Here is a 19,387-nt window from a genome sequence, read left to right as displayed (position 1 = left end):
CAAATGCCTGGCCACGTATACGCTTTTAACCAATCATTTAATTAGGATCCATGACATCATTTTATAAAGTCAACTAATGCAATGAACATAATCCTTGGCGTTTCGAGGGTCCGGTCATTGAGGGGGGGGGGGGGGGGGTACTGGCACTTTTATGTAGTGGCGCAGATAGCGGGCACATGGGTTATTGCCTTCTGCCTTTTGCCCTCATTTAGCTCCCCCCCCCCCCCCCCCCCCCCCACTCCAGAAGTGCCCCTAAAACTCTCCATTTCATTTTTCTATCCCTCGCCAATCCACAGGACGGGCAAAAACACACATGTCATGTACAAAGCAATAGAAAATAATTTTCAAAATGAGCTCCTCAATCATGTCAAACCGTTGTTCTAATTCCATCATCTATTCGTCTATCCCTGCCCCTATTATTCAGGTCAAAACATGTTGATCATGTAAAGACATAATTAAGTCGAAACAGGACGTTGCTCTAATAAAAATTCACTAAAAATAGAAACCATCCATTACAATTTATTATCAGCTCCATTACTATTACGAGCAGTCAAACCCCAAAACATGTTTGTTGGATAAGCTCAAGGAATGGATTATCGAACGCTTTTTTAAATTTTTTTTTATAAATTCAATTCAAATAATGTTATTTCCATGACTCAATCAAAAACATGGACAAAAAGCTCACATAAATGTAATATAAAGTGACATTTGCAATATAACATTTTAAAAATTAAACTTATTTGTAATTATACTTTTTCAAAATGTCAATAAATAATAATAGCATTTGTTGATACAAAATATGTTAGCATATTATTATCCTAAATTGAATATAATTTTAAAAGAAAAGAGAAGTCCACTTAACAAGCAGGGCTTGAATTTGTGTGAATTACTCCGATAAAAAAAATCAAGGAAGAAAGGCGGAAGGACAAAGAGAGTAATCCATCTAAGCTTTTGTTACTTTCGAGATGTTTGAGATGTCCCTTTGCAAGCGTGTCATATCCAAAAGATATACATTTATATGGTTTGATGGTTTGGTTTGTTTTACTTGACATGCAAGTGCTACTAAGTAAGCAACCAATGGACCGGCGGCTTTAAGTCCAGACCGAAGGACATGGTCATGAGGAATAATGCCTTACCAAAGAGCACTAACGCATCGACTTGGTTTCGAACCCGGGACCTCCCGGTAACGAGACAACTGCTCTCCCACTGAACACTCTAGCCAAGAATAGAAACATTGGATCTACACTATTGTAATACAGGACAATTTTACCCGGGAGTTTGCATGATGATAGCACGGCCACTAGATGGCGCCATCGTAAAGTAGATAGCTGCAACATTGAGATCTTCGACTGATAAACGCATGTTATTCCAGGTCGAATGGTTTATATGTAATGCTGCTGATATACTACACACAAATACATCGACAAAAAATACTCTATGGGAGATTAGTACACACGTTTTTAGTTTAAAATCGATACGCTCTTTTCATGAATGCCCTGGCTCAGATTTTGCCTAAACCGGTGGGTCTCCACAGGGCCCAAGGTAAATGACAACTAGTGAGGTAAAATATAATCTGAAGATTGACTTGTGAAAATATCATATTGATTCAGACTAAATTGATCGAGACCTGGACATAATAGATTGTACTATCAGAACAAATAGGAAAGTCATGATGACAATGATGAGCAGTTACAGCGATACCGCATTTTTGTTATTAAAGAGACACAACATTTGCGAGCTTTTCCAGCCGGTATATACAATTCATTGAAGGCTGATGGTCAAGGGTGTCGATTTGTATCCGTAGTTGGGGGGGATGATAGGTGCCAAAATATTTTCGGCAATGGATCAAAGCAACCAAAGTGGTAGAAGCGTGTGGCAAGTTGCACCCTCCCAAGCGCGTAGCCAGGATTTAATTTTAGGGGAGCGGTAGTGAGCACGTGAAGCGCGGTTCCTAGGGGGTTGGGTGCTGAGAGGGGGAGTCCCCTCCCACCCCGCGCAAAGCGCGGAAGCTTTAATGTTTCAATAAATTATTACTCTTAATCCTTATCTGTATTCATTTTTGCCCATTCCGCGCGTAGCGCGGAAGCTTTCACGTTTCATTTGATTATTACTCTTAATCCACGTCTGAATTCAGTAGCCCCCCTAACAGCTTTGCCCTGTTCGCTAAATTATTAGAGAAAGAAGACGATTCGTTGTACTGTTCTCTATATTAATCCTTGTCTGAATTCAGTTTCCCCACTGAAAATAAGTTGTGTCACAAATAAGTTGTGACATAATTATCTTTCTCCAAAAATGAAAAATGTTTTAGGAAATATCAGGAAATAAAATGAGTGAAAAAAATAAAAATAAAGATACAATGACGTGAATTTTAAAAAGGGTGAACGGAAACAACATATCAACTAGTGAACTATTTTATAAGTCATACTAATGTCCGAAAATCTTTCTCCTTGTCTCCGATCTCATCACGAAATCGTCACAGACTTCATCTATGTTTACACTGTCCAGGATTGTCTGATGTGCATTGCAGATTGCTACTTTTGTGCTTCGCGCTTAACATTTAGCTCGTTGCTTTTGACGCACTGCATTTCTATGATGCTGTTGATTGAACAAATTGAATAAATTCATCAATTCCTGATGAAGCCGTATGAGCGAGAATTCAATTTATTCTTGTCTCATATACGGTTGTCTTATTAACTTTGTATATATGTATGTATTATGAAAATGAGATAGCAAAATGTATATATTGATGGTCATCTTGCGAATAATAACTACACTGTATTAACTAACCATTAATACTCTCATCGGACTCTCATCATTAATTTTTCTCTTTATTTTTAATTTTTTTTATGGTGAATTATTGGGGGGGATGATTGTACAGGCCATCCCCCCCACCTGAAATATTGGGGGGGATATATCCCCCCATCCCCCCCGGGATCGACACCCATGCTGATGGTTTTAAGTCATGATTTGAAATGTTTTAAACTTTTAATTTCACGGAAAAGGAAGCAGGGGCAGACTTCACTAGAAAGGAGGGAAAGATGGAAGAGGGTAGAAGAGACGTAAGTGAATCTACAGAAGATGTGAACACATTATCTTATTAATGATCGCATTATTAAATAAAAAGCTGACATTTTGCCCGACTTATCGATGAATTCAATCAATTTGCCACAGGTTAAAGTTAATAATTTTGATGATTTGTTTTAAATGCCCAATAAAACTCACTTGTTCACATGACGTATCGTGTACTAATGTTGAGAACATTCATTAAAATGGAATTAGCTCATTAAAAATACTTCCTTACGGTTATATGCTTGATACATTCGCAAACCTTAAAGGCGTCGTTTAACAATGTTAAATCTGAGATGCATGGCCGTACTTGTTATCAGTGTCTGTGATTTGGTGTGATATTGAAGCCCTAAAACAAATTGCTCTTCAAAATGATCACGAAGTGCCTCAAAAAAGATAAATCTTTGAGTGACCTTTGAGAAACGATAAATGAAATTTCGATTTCCAATCATAAATATCTTGATAGTCAGACAGGCGATCGGCTTGTAAAATTCATTGGATTCCCGACTGATCTAAAGGTTTATGATTATGATTGCAGCATCAGCTAAATCCGGGATTTTGTTTCAGAATCTGAGGCAATGTGACAGAGTCACTTTAAGAGAGGGTTCTCTCCCGTAGGGCTCTGAATCACCTGATATCTCCTAGACTTGACATAGTTCACCATGTCGAATGGTAAGGCTTGTAAGATCTCGCAAGAAACCGCAAACGTGGCATCGGCTTTCGACCTTGCCGCTTGCCTATCCAAAAACCCTATCACTCACTGTCTGATTATGTGGACTTACATGTCTCTTAGAATCAACCAACGCTATGTCAGAAACTTAAGGTAGGTTTACACGACAGCTTAAAAGTTAAGGCCGCGGTTTTAAACTTCGGCGTTATTGTGTAGTTACGAACAATGATACGCATTTGTAGTAATGAACTTTAACGTAACTCGAATTTACTATGGTTAGCTCTTAATATGCCTACTTCAAACCGCGGGTCCTCACTCGAAGTTATCTGCCGTGTGGACGCAAACTTTGTGGTAACGCCAACCTGTAGTTGCCCTGTCCTTATTTTAATACTTCAGTTAGTACTTTTAAACGGATCCTCTACTCGTTGTTTTTGTCCCGTTTGAACCTTTGTAGGTGCTGGTGGACCTGTGTTTAAAACTTCAAGGCCTCGCAAAATTAAATGATAAAACTACAACGTGTTCGTGTGAACTGATCTTTAGATGGAGATCTCCTATAAATAGCCGTCCATGCCACTCCATGCAGTAACACAATCTACCAGGTTTGCGCGCTCTGTCAATCTTGGAGTGTTTTTTCTAGCGCAAACGTGATAGCGCAATTCGTGCCCTATACCAACTCCTCCAAAGCATCTGTTTTGTCATCTTTTCCCTTCATGTCATCCCCCTTCCTGTCTTTAACATCTTGTCACTTTTTAGTAGAGTTTCGAAATGAAGAGCGTCCGCGATATTGAGGATTTCTTCGATCCTAAATCCATTTACTCTGCACTTTAAATAGGCAATCAACAGGGTGTGAAGCGATGTAGACCATGCATTTTTACTATTACTCATAGTTTTTTACCATTAAAACTTTTTTTTTTAAATAACAAAGGGTGACTTACCTATAGAAATACCATTGTAGCCACAGACAGGACATTCCAAATCGTTGTATTACGATGACAGAAGAAAATGCAGGGAGAGTCAAAGGCCATGAGAGGAAACCGAGATATTAAGAGAAGAGAGAAAATGGAGAAAAAAGGGGAAAAAAGATAAAACATCAAAATCATAATTCTTTTTGGAAATTGTAAAGTATATATAAGTTATGAAAATCAACCAAATCATAATAATCTGTCATCAGAGACTGTGATTTATGCAAAATACAAGGATTAGGTAATTACCCGAGGTGTATAACAGTTTGTGTTAGATCGTGTAGCAATATGTAACAAATAATCTTGAGAGAGAGAATCATTAAAACAAATTATAGGCCTGTCTTTACGATTGGATCGATTTAAAATGGAGAATTTTTTCTTCTTAAGTATACATTATTATACAACACATATCAATTTCTTCATAATAATATTCCATTCCTGTATGGAGTATATCAGATTATGATATAACGAGACTTTGCACTTCAAAAGGACTTTGGATATGGCCTTAGCGCTCAGGGCATACAAGGAATGTCTTGCCAAATAGAGGGCTACGCAATAGATTCGAACCCCTTTCGTGTGGTTTACAGTTCGGTGACTTATCCACAGCACCTCTACCATTAGGTACTTGTCAAATTGCATGTAGGTAGATTGTTCTGTTTCAAATTCCATTTCGTCTTTCTATCCCTCTTAGCATAAAATATTTCATGATGCTTTTTTTCGCAGGGATGTTGCCCAGACTTAAGACAAGGTCAGTTTGACAAATTTGCCTGCAAAGGAGATATGAAAAGGCGGGAAATGCTGTAGTGCGTTATAAAAAGAACACACAATATACACATGAGCCTTACACGCGGCGCCAGAAGGATTTTTTCGTGTTGTTTTTGCGCGCGGGATGTGCTCATGTTGCATGAGGTGTAAAGTATATTGATCAATCCTTTCACTTATTCCCCGTGGTTCTAATACTCACATATAGATCAAGTGCAAGGTGGGATACAAAAGAGAGATATCAGGCTTGAAGTGAAGGATGGCATTACATTATAAGAGGGAGGAAGAGAGAGAGAGAGATGAGAAAGATAGAGAGAGAGAGGGAGATCAAGTAGGTGAAAGAAATAGTCTAGAGAATTGGCTTGTCATCTTAGTTTACGCATTAATATACTCAGGCGCGGATCCAGGATTTCTTAGGGGAGGGGGCTCAACTTTTTATTTTTTTTGCTCCCTAAAATTTGAAAATCGCGCCGGCCGAAAAGTCGCTCAGTGGGGGGGGGGGGGGGGGGGAGGGGGGGGGGGGGGAGGGGGGGGGGTAGTGAGCACATTTTTTATTTTTTGATCCTCAACAAAAATTCAATTTGCACCCCCCCCCCCCCCTTGAGCGCCGGGGGGGGGGGGCCCAACCCCCCAAAAAAGGTAAAAATCACGTGATTTAACATGATTTTTTTCTCAAGGGGGGGGGGGGCCGGGGGGCCCGGGCCCCCCCCCCCCTGGATTCGCCACTGCATATACTTCATCTCCTATAGAGGGTTCCCACAAGGACAAACAATAAAAACCTGTGCATCAGACGATGAAAAGTCATTGTTATTATTTTGTCCTCCAATATGGCTGCTTTTGGGAAACCTTATACGTTTGAGAAAAAAAACACTGCTTTGATAGCAACCGTAGATAACTCGCTTTCTCATTCAAATAAACATAACCACACATACACACGCACACGCATGTGAATTTGGATCATGAAAACGGAAGTAAAAACAATATGATCACGTCTATTAAAGTAAGATGCTGCTCACTGCCGATGATTGTGATGATAAGGCAGAAACAATATTAAACAGTTGCAAGGATGATAACAATGAGAATATATTGAGCAGTGCTCAAACGACAACTTACAAAGTAGACAATATAAGAATAATGAAAAATTAATAAGAGTATAAATTATAAAGAGGTAAGAGCTCGAGGTCGATGTGATAGGGGCGGCACATACCATCACCACAATATTTATGAGCAAGTTCGAAAAACATTTGTCTTTGGGATTTATTTTACAAAACACCCACAAAGTATAATAATTCATCTTGTTTTACTCATAGCAAAATAATGTATTTACCCCAGCATAAACAAGAAAAACAAGCCAAGCATTGTTGTTTTAAAAGGATGTGTTTTGCTTCGTATAAAGAACAATATAATGGAAATCTAAAAGGCAAGCTTCTATTTCACCAAAGAAAATGGAATTCTGTACTACCACTGATATATTTTGATTAGTTCTACTTGACCTGATGAACTCATTATTATTATTCTTAAATAGATATTTCAAGCTAATGTTTGTTTTATATATATATATATATATATGTTTATATCAATAAAACATCACTGAAATATTTTCCACGAAATGTATCAAGTTCGTATGCACAAACAATGGCAATGCCCCCACCCCCAATAAAGAAAACAACCTTTACTTACAAACTGCACGCATGTTTTTAACCCCCTCCCCCCGCCCCCTCTGATTTGGAACAAAAATCTTGAGCCGCCACTATACGGCTGCACCAGCCAGGCAAATCGTGTAATCATCGCACCGTCGTTTCACCTGGCTTTTAATGTCCCAATGGTTTGAAGATGGATGCGATTGCAATAAAACAAGGAACTACTTCACCAACATGCCCCTCAAGCAACGCAGTAACCTATTTTAAACCTTTTTCATGATAAATTGCACTTTATAACAAATAAAACGTGATCAATTACCACCTGTCCGAGTGTACGGCTTGCCGCCAACCGTCTTAAACAGTAGTGAAGCGTTCGTCGAGGGGCATTTAGGCGACACTTGTAAAATTGCGCGACATCGCTCTAAGTCGGTAACAGAAATGCGAAGAAATAGGTTTGTCGAGAGGAAAGGGTGGGGGAGGGTGTGGGAAGGTGTGGGAGGGTATGTCATGTCGTCTTCATCTCACACTGCCTTCTCCTACTCCTCCCTTCCACCCTGTTTTCCTTCTTCATGTTCGCCGTTCGATTGGGGGTTCACGCCCCGCCCCTGTGCCCTCTTCTAAGCTCCGCCACTGAACATTTCCTCTGGCTTCGCGACTGTATGGAAAAGATTCCAGCGTAACAAATAATGTTTTGTAATGATCGATTTCGCCGTCTACCTTTACAGTACGTGCTTTTCAAGACGTTTTATTTGTAATCGGAGCAGATTGTTGTTCTGCGCCCGAATCAAGATGTCGGGACATTGAGAGCAACATCAGGTTGTTCCCGTTTCATAACAGTCATGTAGGGTTCACTTTCCAGAAAGAGGATGAAGACGAATCTCATGCGAACTGAATAAAATGAGGTGACGCCGGTGGGGATCAAACAGAAAATGAGATGATATATACTGGATATGTTGATTTTGAATATGTGTATTGATTTTAAAATAAAGGTTGCAGGAGTGCGTATTTTCGTTAGATACAGGTTGGTACTGAGTCATGAAGATAGAGTTTAATTTCAATTTCTAAGCTTTAGACTTGTGGTGCAATAAGTATAGTGCAAATCTTATTTATTATTTACAAATTAAGAAGGAATAAAAGAAATGAATCCCGGTATGAACTGAATGTGAAAACTTCATATAATGCTTATCATAATTATCTTCTTTATTCATCGCGTTTATCTATTTGTAGAATTATGTAAAGTTCTCATTGTTTAATCAGAATTCTATGATCTTATTCTGTTATGATAAATTCAGATAAAGCGCCCGCATTGTACAGCAACTCGTAACGAATGCTACCCATCCAATTAACTTTCTTAAATGTTCTATTTTGCAGAGAATTATCAGTAAAGAGACAAAACACTACACAATTAGGAATCAAACTAGTATCAAATGGTCGGATGCTCAATAGACACATTTCAAACGAATGTTTGTAAGACGGCAGCGTATCGGTGGGTATGTGGATGTGGGTGGGTTTGTGTGAGATTGTGTTCCTTTAATGGAAAACTGTTGCCGTCGGCTTGCAGGGCAAACTCTTAACAGCAGAAGTCAAATTACAAGAAGCGCACGGGATAATAATTATCCATTGTGTCTCGTCGTGTGGCGTGAGGTAATAGCATAGATAGTTTTACTCTCCCTTGGGTGTTATTTAATGAGGCGAATGAACGCTATCTACGTGTCATCTACCCCATCAGTATGTCCAGGGTGTCGTGCTTTAAAATCGTTTACATAAACAAATAATGACAATCGTAAGATAATCTCGAGTCCTGGTAACGATCAAAAGTGTATTTTACAAGAGGCGTACAAAAGTCTAACCACTCATTATTCGTGTAAATAGATTATCTTCTGAATGATTCTAATACAAAAAGTATAATTGCTGAGTAATTGGCAAAGGAAACAAGGCATTTCGTGTATTAACGGGACTATCCAACCACATACACTGTACGTTTATTATCTATTGGGTCGTTAAAGTAGTCAGTGTGCATAATCATTCGTGTTAGCGGTTTTTAGTGTGTGCGGTTTAATACTAGCAGGTTCCATTTATTTTGTTCACATTAAATCTAAAATGCAATTACAGGATGACTTTTACACTGAACATCAAACACTTTAAAAATTAAGCTTTCAATTCGAGTGCTCAAGATTTACCGTAATCTAAATATATCCCATTCTCAATTGGATCATCACCGGTATTTGGAAGGAGAATAACGCTCAGCTGATAACGTATGAAACAGATATATATATCAAAACCAATTAAAAGCACTTTTAATGTGCAAAGTTTTTTTCTCCTGAAAAATATGTTTAAAGACAATATTGATAAAAGAATACATCATTTGGGTTTTCTGTTGCATAAAACCTAAATTCTGTATTTGTTCATCAATATTCGACTTCAAACACATTTGTTTTGAAAATCCTTGCGGAAATGTGTCTTAAATGTCATCCTGTTTCACGTTATGATACAATTTAAGTGGAATTTTGCCATCAGATTTTTTGGGGCTCTCAACACTTTAAGAGGGGTTTTAAGCAAATTGTTTTCATTTCTTCATTTGGTCAGCTGCCCGTTTGATGATCGTACTGGTATTGGCAATACATAAGTCTTACGGTTTTCTTGTATGCAGCTGGTGATTTGTATACGGGCCTCCTGAAAAATAGTCTTGCAGCGGAAAACAGGTTTATATTAGCACCGCATTGAAAAAAACATAAAAGTAAACAAACAAGACAAAACAAATACGAACTTATAGATTATATTTAGAACACGTTGACTTTGAACGAACGGTGCTTGAAAAGAGCATTTATCTGCTTTAAAAGAAAAATGTTATCTCTGATACATTAAACGGCGGTGGGCCAGATGAAACAACACTCCATTGACAGCATATTAGCAAAGACGTCAATCATTTCATATTACAAAAGAGGCAAAGGCGATGATCTACTCGAATTCCTGTATCAATATTTTCAAAAAAGAAAGAAAGAAAAATTATTTACTCATCTGCGACTACTAAATGACCTTTGAGAGCTTTACAGATACTCTGACACTAAATGATTCGGTATCTAAGATATAGTTTGTTTTTTTCTTCTTTAAAGTACATTTTTTTATATTCGTTTGGAACATTCACCCTTAATTTAAAACGTACTACTCCTAAACTTTCACGGTGATGAATCTTATATTAATGAATATGTACTTTTCTTTTAGTGGAAGCGTATTGACATGAAAAGAACCTTTTAAAATGAGATTATGTAATTTTTCATGTAGAAGGTAGGTGAATTGATCTGATTTTTTAGATATAAATTTTGAATTTTGACACGCATTCCACAAGACAAGATAATTCGTTGTGCAAAATTATTCCCTTCCTTACAATTGTCATCGCTCTCCAGAAAGGAAGGAAATATGGTTTGTACATTTAATATTCCCTTGGGAAAGGTTCTGTAAAATAAACTTTCAAAAACGCTTCACGAAATTAATTGTTTCATTCGGGCTTGGGGGAATATAGCTCGGCGTTTACTTATGCAGAACGAAATGGCTTTACACTATTTACTCTGTTTCGCCCACTCAAGACTAGAAAACATACGTAAAGCTCTATAGGAGAATCTCAAAAGTGCAGTTTAATGGTCATTGCACTCGAGCACATCGGCAGGTGGCCACAAGAAGGCCATTACTGCCTTTTACAAGACATAGCTCTTACGCCTTTCTTGCGAGCATATAGGAGTAATCAGATTACCTTCCTAACAGTGATTGTGTTTCCGTTCAATAAACCCTTTTGGGCGAAATGTATTCAATTTGTTTTCGTAATGACACATTGTCCAACTATGCAACGAGATATTGTGTCTAAAATACCACTTAACGAACAAAAAAATTGTGATAAGTGATGATAAATTACTTTATTTTATTCAGCCGACGATAAGCGATTAACATGTACATACACTAAAAGGGAAATGAGGCGGAAAGTCTTCAGAACGTCAACCGACACCTCCCCCCCCCCCCCCACACACACACACACATACACACACACACACACGCAAACACGTCCACATGCGCACGTTTACATCGTTTATACGCAAAGTCAGACTTACCCAGCTACCATATTACCTCACTTCGTATTCCGATTTTTTGGCAAAGTTCAGAAAATTTAAAGGGAATCTAATCCTTGTATAGGCTCAGTTGGATGGAAGCAGAAATATAAGAGAAAAAGAATGGCGAAAATTTGAAATAAATCAGACCAATAATAAGAAAGTTATCAATGATTGTAATACGAAATCACTACTGCTATACGAGTATAAAATTGTCAATTTATGTCAGTGGATTGTGACATAGTGACGGATAGCTATTCCGTTTGTCGCGTTCAAAAGCATTATCAATTTCTGTGTTTTCTCCTAAGAGCCTTCACTATTAATAGGGTACTACTAAATATATATTATGGAGAGTATAATCATTAATACAGGTCCTCTAATAATAAAAGACCCTCCCGAGTTATACACTTTTGAAAAAAGTGGAAAGTTGTCCACCACTACATCACAGGATACATCATCGATTCAGCCAATTTGAAGAACCCATACCCATACTAACTGCAACTGCAACTTTTTTTTCCCGATTTTATTCAAACCTACACCAGTATGCTTCTTTGATATCCCTCCTTGCTTCTGAAGTAGTTTGCTTTCAAGGATGGATTTCCCTTTAATGCAATTCATTTCAAACGAGACGTGAGTTTGTCCTTCTTCAACATTGAGTGAAAGTGTCGAGCCTAGAGGATAATCCAGAATCAATAACACACGAATATAGATGGCCTCCGAGCAAGGTATGTATGAGCACGCAAGCATAAGCCGCTCATCCAGACACCATCAACACAGACGTCAAAAGCATAGACATACACATAATATATTGTATACATGTACATTTACATAACATAAAAACATAAAGAGAAAAAAGTGAAAAGGTAGGTGATGAGTTGTGTTGGTACTTTACAAAATCTTGGCTTGTTACTGATTTTTAAGGCTGATACAAATCGATTAATATGCTATAGACTAAACAGAAAAATATGCAATCTGGTCCTTTCTTTCACTCTCTCTCTCTCTCTCTCTCTCTTTCTTTCTCAGAAATTATGATTACAATTTCTCACTTATTGAGGAGACATAAATGATCATCTCTATAAATTAATCAATATTGTGCGGTAAACCGAAAAATACTCCCAAAATTGAATTTAATCAAAAGTGACAACAACTTTGCATTTGGTGCGCGGATGTTGGGGCAGACAGCAAGTCTTCTCTTTTACTACATTTGCTGGTATGATCCCTTGTAAAAAAAAAAAAAGCTGCAACCTGATATTCTTCAAGGGAAATCCAACCTTGATAGCAAACTACCCTACACGAAAGATAAACAAAATCAAATGAGTATCCTGGTGAAAGTTTGATCAAAATCAGACACAGAATGAGAAAGATATGAACGTTTAAACGTTGTAATCACTATATTAGGTATGGGCTCTTTAAATTGGCTGATTGGGTAATGTTTCTGTGATGTAGTGACGGAGAATGTTCACAATTATTCCAAAACACCAAATTACTCATTTTTTTTTTCTTTAAAATGTACGACTCAATGATGCTATTCTCTTTCGAGGACCTATAGCAATAGGCTTTGTCATAATATCTTTTGAGTAATACCCAAAAGGAGAAGGCACTAAGGAGATGACATACTTCACAACCAACTGCCACTTTGAGATTCGCATATTCTTAGTGAATTCATATATCAAACATTCGCAACTTTCTTATTATTGGTCGGATTTATTTCAGACTTCCGCTATTCTGTGTATCTTGTTTACACTAATATATATGGATATTGACCCTTGACCTCTAGTTTATGTGTACAAAATTAGAGTAATGTTTTTTGGCTTGTAAGGAAAATATGATTGATAATGCGATTTCACAAAATGGCGCCTATATGACGTCATAGATGAGTGATCACACTGAGAGGGAGAGCTTTTCTATTCCTGACCAAGGGTTTATACATGTATGTGGTAACAAATTGATAGTGATTGGAACGTGCATTTTTTTAAAGAATGTCTGACCACAAAAACGCACAGAAGAAAGAATGAATACAGAAATAAAGAAAAATAAAAATAAAGATTTTGACGAAATCAAGATGCAATCTGCAGATCTACTAATATTAGTGTGTTTCGCATTGAATTTTAACCGCAAAAATGGGTTAAAAGTACAAAAAAGAGACTGTCGACCGCAGTTTCATTCCATAAGGGGCTTAATCCACACCAAAAAAAATGTTAACAATACATGAATAAATAGAATTCATCGCTTGATTTGTTTAAAGACCATATCCGAACTAAAATATGAAATGGATGAATTATATATCACCGGAAAGCGTATAGGCTATAGTTTACAATAATATCAATTATATGCCATTTTAGTGTCTGTCAGAGGCGTATCAGCTCTCTGAAAACTCGAAATGCAAAGCTTTGAAAATCGGAAGTTGTCGACCTGAATACTTGCTAACGACTTGAGGACATCATTTTATGTGGATTACGCATATTCACAATGACTTTGAACCGATGCGGTGCACATGTTATATATCGGCACTGTAACTTCGGCAAATTTGACCCCTGTTGACCCGTCATTTAAAGGGGTGCGGAAAATGAGGTTTTAATTTGCTTTTGTGCAATAATGAAAGGGTAAATACTTTTATTCCTTTAAATTTGTATTCTACATTCATTTAGTTGTCCATCTTTATCAAGTTGTATTTTCATCGGATAGCCTCTTAAAGACGATGAAAATAATGTGAGGCAATATCCCTAACATATACACAAAAAAAGTGATAACCTACACACAAAAAAGTAAGATGGTAAATTAAAAATCCTTGTGTACTCAGAAAAAGCTAAAAGTGGACTTAGCCCCTTTTGGAATGACACCCATCATATATTGCAGTTGATTAAAGGTAACTGTAGGCCTACTTAATATCACTTTCACATGAATTGTTGAATTTTGCACCGTTCTCTGACACAGTTCTTCATCATGCAAATTACAAAGTGTGCAGTAAGCACCGTGCATTCAATATCATTTATTGTTGAGCCATTCATTTGCTTTTGTCTTACGAGCCATGGTCCTTTTTTTTGGGGGGGGGGGGGGTACTTTTTGTCTACTTTTTGTTCTTTGACACAATTATGTCCAATTATTCCCCATGCACACAAGGCGTCATTTGCTTGACGTAAGACAACGTCAGAAACTGGTGCTGTCTTTAACGCACTATGTCAGAGTAGCACCGTCAAAAAAGGGAATGGCAAAAATTACACTGATTTAAAGGTCTATTTGCTAATCATCTTCACAGTCTCGGTTAGCGCAAGCAATAACGCAATCTAACGCCATCTAACGCCATCTAACGCCATCTAACGCCATTTGCGCAACGGGCCCTAAGGCACGCCAATGATGGAACACGGATGTGACCCATTCCCAAATAAGTCATCGGTCAACTGTAATTATATATGCATACCGTCACGTCATTCGCTATACACAGGATATCGAATCCATTATGAATGAATCCCAAATATCAAAACCATCTTTCAAATGGGTAGTGAAGATGTCAGAGATAAATCTTATTCAGAAATATCCCTCTTTTCGTCTTCTTCTTTGTGGTTTGATGTTTGATGAATATCCATTTTTGAAAACAGTTTTAGCTTCTAGCAGGCCACTTTGTGCAGACAACTTCGGACGTGCACCGAATATTTTAAAATAGCTACTCTTTCTTTATCTCTCTTTCTCTCTCCTATCTTCCTCTCTCTCTTACTTTTTCTCTCTCTCTCTCTAGATCGATCGATCGGTCGATTCATATAAATATATATCTTTCTATCTCAGTATCCCCGTCCCTACCTCTTTATATATCTCTCGATTTCACCCCCCCCCCCCATCTTCTTTCTCTCTCTCTCTCTCTCTCTCTCTCTCTTTCTCTTTCTTCTATTCTCCTCTCATCTCTCTTCTCGCCCCACTTCCTTTCCCGTTTGTATGTTTATACCACCCTTTGTTTCGTCTTCACAATACTCAATTCAATTACGATTTAACCTCTTCTGAACGAAAGCGAAAGTGCAGGAAACAAGATGAGTTTCTGGTGGTGACGCAAACCTGGGACTCAGGTTGTCGCAGCTCGTTTGCTTTTGTCAAACAAATCTTGATCTCGAAGAGGATTATGGGTCGCCGCAATCCATTAATAACATCGTCCATCGGATAACGGATACGTCATGAAATAAAAATAATCGAGGGGTGGTGAGATCGTCTCTAAGCTTTATATTTTTCCCCTATGAAAGTTGAATCTTGTGACACGGGATCTTGATAAAAAAATCAAACGTTTTCAAACTGGTGTTGTCTAAGAATCTCCAAAATGGTATGATTTAAAAGCAAAACTTGAGCAAAAAATGTATTTGCATTCAGGGCACTTGCATGAAAACATGTAAAGGCCCAAAAACCAGTTGACCCAGTTATGCGCATAACTGATGCTCTCCACCTCCAAGTTTGATCATATATTTAACTCTTTAAAAGTCACGTAAATAATCACTATAAGGTATCAGTGCGAAAACATTACTATTTCATTCAAATGGAGAGAGAGAGGGAGAGAGAGAGAGAGAGAGAGAGAAGAAGAAGAAGAAGAAAAGAGGAAAAAGAAGAAGGACAATAAGAACAAGAAAAAGAACAAGAAAGAGCGCTAATGGATATGTTAAAGTAATTAAAATAGAAGCATGTCACATATAATATGGCGCAAATAAAAATGGCTTAGAATTTGTAAATTTCTGATTAATTCTTTCTTTTTACCCTCAATACCTCGAGTTGACAGCAGAATAGGTACATTGGTTGAATGACACAGAAATGTCACCGGGATCTTGATAGGTATCAAGTCAGGTAACGTATATTCCCAGTGTTATGTCCCCGGCCGCCTTCTCCTGATTACACTTTTCTCTTTTCTTCTTTTCCAGCCTAAACGTAAATATCAAATTGCGCCCGTATTGTCATATTCCAATCAAGCAAGTATTCAGGAGGGTTGCACCTTGCAAGGAGAGGGGAAGGCCATGTCTGTCCCTTTCAATTCAATTCAAATCATTTTTTTTTTTTTTTTTAAGGAACATGGCAAGAGTCCGGAGACTAATATTGTCATATTTAGAGTAAAATACACAAAAACATAAAGTAAGATCATAAATTGTAGATATACATAAGAACGTGACTTCATGCATTAACAAATATAATCTTAAACAGTAATTATCATGTTGAATTATCCAATCGGATAGGTTTTTAAGATTAATGGTGTAGTAGTTGCGGGTAGTAAGAACAGGAAAAGTCCATTTATAACAGTTAAAAATTGACAATTCAGAACGGTAATTCAGAAGTCACTCGAACACAAAAATACTTTGATTAAATTTGAGGGAATGCCGTATTAAAGTGAGGTACATTTAGATGCTCAAAACATATACGTTTCTCGGTGGTATACTATAATTTGTTTTGCTACGGTCATGACGGTGCTCAAGATGGTCACGCAAAGTGGAAAAGATAATTTGTGATGCCAACAGATAAATGCTTCTCTGATGCCAAGTTTACATCCATGTGGCGTTCGTTCAGCAGAGAATGTATGAGAAGAGCTCTTTAGTAATAGTTTACAATTATTTTAGTAATTTCCCCGACACCAATTGACCAGCTATAAATGCAACCCCTCCTTTCTCTTTTTCTTTCCCTCTCTTTCTCTTAATCTCTCAATCTCTCTAGATTTCCTAGATGATGCTTTATTCAGCGACCAGGTTTCTCCTCTTGCTATCCATAGGAAGTTACGAATCAAAATAATATCTGACCTCTACATATTAAACAGATGATGCCTCACACCGTACATGCAGTCAACGTTTATGTACACCCAAAACCAATAACAAATGGGGGGACAGGGCTTTTGCTAACGTTGCACCCAAACTATGGAACACTTTACCATTAGAATTAAGACAATCATCATCAGTTGAAATATTTAAGAAGAAACTTAAGCACCATTTGTTTATGTCGTAGCTTTAATATTGTAAAATTATGTCGTAGTTTTTATAGTGTATAATTATGTCGTAGTTTTAATATTGTATAATTATTTTTTTGATGTTGTACAAGAGCGCCTTGAGCAGTCTTTTAGAATGGATATGTGCGCTTTATAAATTGACATTATTATTATTATTATTATTATTATTATTATTATTTACTTTATTTTTCTCCTGAAACAAATGAGGCAGAAAAAAAATCAACGACAAAGCAGTCTGTTGATTTTGCTAACTGATCAATAGCTGATGAGTACAATATCCATGAGCAATGCTTTTTAAATAATAAAATAAAGTTATATATGCGAAGGGGATGTAAGTAGGCCCAAGACTCAAATTATCGACTCAGACATTTCGAAAACAGAAATTAGTTTATCGAATCTCCCTTCTCTCTCTCTTTCTCTCTCTCTCTCTCTCTCTCTCTCTCTCTATCCTTCTCAATCTCTCTCTCTCTCTCTCTTTAAACGAGGATGATATGATATTCTCCCACATCATCCTTCTAATCGGCGGTGTAATTGATTATAATTCGTTCTACAGTTTACCTTGAAAGTTCGATTCGAAACCTTATCAGATCGTTCTAGTTTATTTATAGACAAAGTAGCTTTGCTAACGTATGACTGCATCAATAATTGATGCGGCCTTTATTATTATGTGAAGGAGTGCCATCTTTTACAAGTGAGTGCGAGATGAGCACTTTAAACACTTTGATGAATTACAGGACCTTAATACGGTTTCTTTATTTCCTTTCTTCTATTTCTTCATTTTTTTGTTGAGATGTTTTGAGTCTTGAGTCTTGAGTTTATCAATCATGTAATAATTAATGTACTGTCTGCATACTGTATAAGGTTACCTGGTTACGCACAAGGCGAGTGGTATTAATTGCTACTGATTTTGTCAAGAGTATGTGCGACCGTGTCATAATGTTTACTTAATCCCTTTGATAACATGTATCTGTATAGATAGTGTAGCTCAAAATTAGCACTCTAACCATAAAGTTGAAAATCGAACGCGAAGAAAGCAGCCTGCATGATTCAACGTATCTTCACCACCTTTGATCGATGACATGGCATCGTCGTATTTAACGAGGGATTCAAAACATGTCGATGCATAGCACGATTTTAATACAAGACTTGCTATTAAAAGAAGATGTTTTTTTTTTTGTACCAAAATTTCAGAGGGAAACATACAAAAATAGTCCTTCGGTTAGAGGAATCAGAACACGGAATCGAGTTGCTAACTTTGTTAAGACATCGCATTCATCATACAGCTTTGAAAATACCCTACAGATTCGGTTTGACATTTTAAGAAATTAGCCTTGTTTTAGAAATACCTACATCTTTCGATTGCTGCTTGCCTGTCTACAAGTATGTTTACTGAATTCATGCAAGAGTATTGAACTAGTTAATTTCAACATCCATGTCTTTTTTAACGAAATCACTAAAAGTCAGCCTGAAATAAACATGTCTACATCGTGACCACCCGTTTTAAAACAACCCCACAAATTTAATGCGCGGTAACACACATCTTCGAGCGAATATTCATTTTCAATGAACTCCGGTCTCACTCTTTTATTCAAGGCAACTTGATCTGTAACATCGATCTTCTTCAAATGTTGAATTTCTTCAATTTTTCCTTGAAATTCGAGGGTCTAAACAAATATCGAGCAATTAAATCAGCCCGAAAATATTACCCGCTCGAAATTTGAGCGCACATTCAAATAAGAATCAAATATGTTTCGAAGATGTTGACTATCTTTATTGAAAGCACAATGGGTCTTTGAGTACATTGCTAAGCCTTCGAAATCCCTGGGGTATTAATTTATCTCAGGAACCCTCAAAAGCAAAGACTCTCATTGAATTATTTTTTCTGGTGGCCTTTCACCCGAGTCTCAAATATCGCTTGGCTTACGGTGGGAAATGCGGTGAGTAGAATGTAGCAAGATCTGTTGAATTATATCTTTGAGGGTGCTTTAAATTATATTATACCTGACTACTAAGAAAGCATGTGTTTTCTTGTAAGTAAGCAGCCAGAGAAACGACACTCTCCCTGATCAAGGGGCATCCCCCCCCCCCCCCCCCATTGACTTGGTTTCGAACCCGGGACCTCAGTTCTTGTCGTAATTAAGAGAAGACAATAAAAGTCTTTCGATTGATATTTAAAAGGGTTACGAGTAAAAACGAAGTGTTTTTAAACATTAAGAGGACCTTAAAACGAATAG

The sequence above is a fragment of the Strongylocentrotus purpuratus genome, unplaced genomic scaffold (genome assembly GCF_000002235.5).
Source record: "Strongylocentrotus purpuratus isolate Spur 01 unplaced genomic scaffold, Spur_5.0 spur5_scaffold_4, whole genome shotgun sequence".
NCBI classification, from domain to species: Eukaryota; Metazoa; Echinodermata; class Echinoidea; order Camarodonta; family Strongylocentrotidae; genus Strongylocentrotus; species Strongylocentrotus purpuratus.
This window is presented reverse-complemented; position numbering follows the sequence as displayed.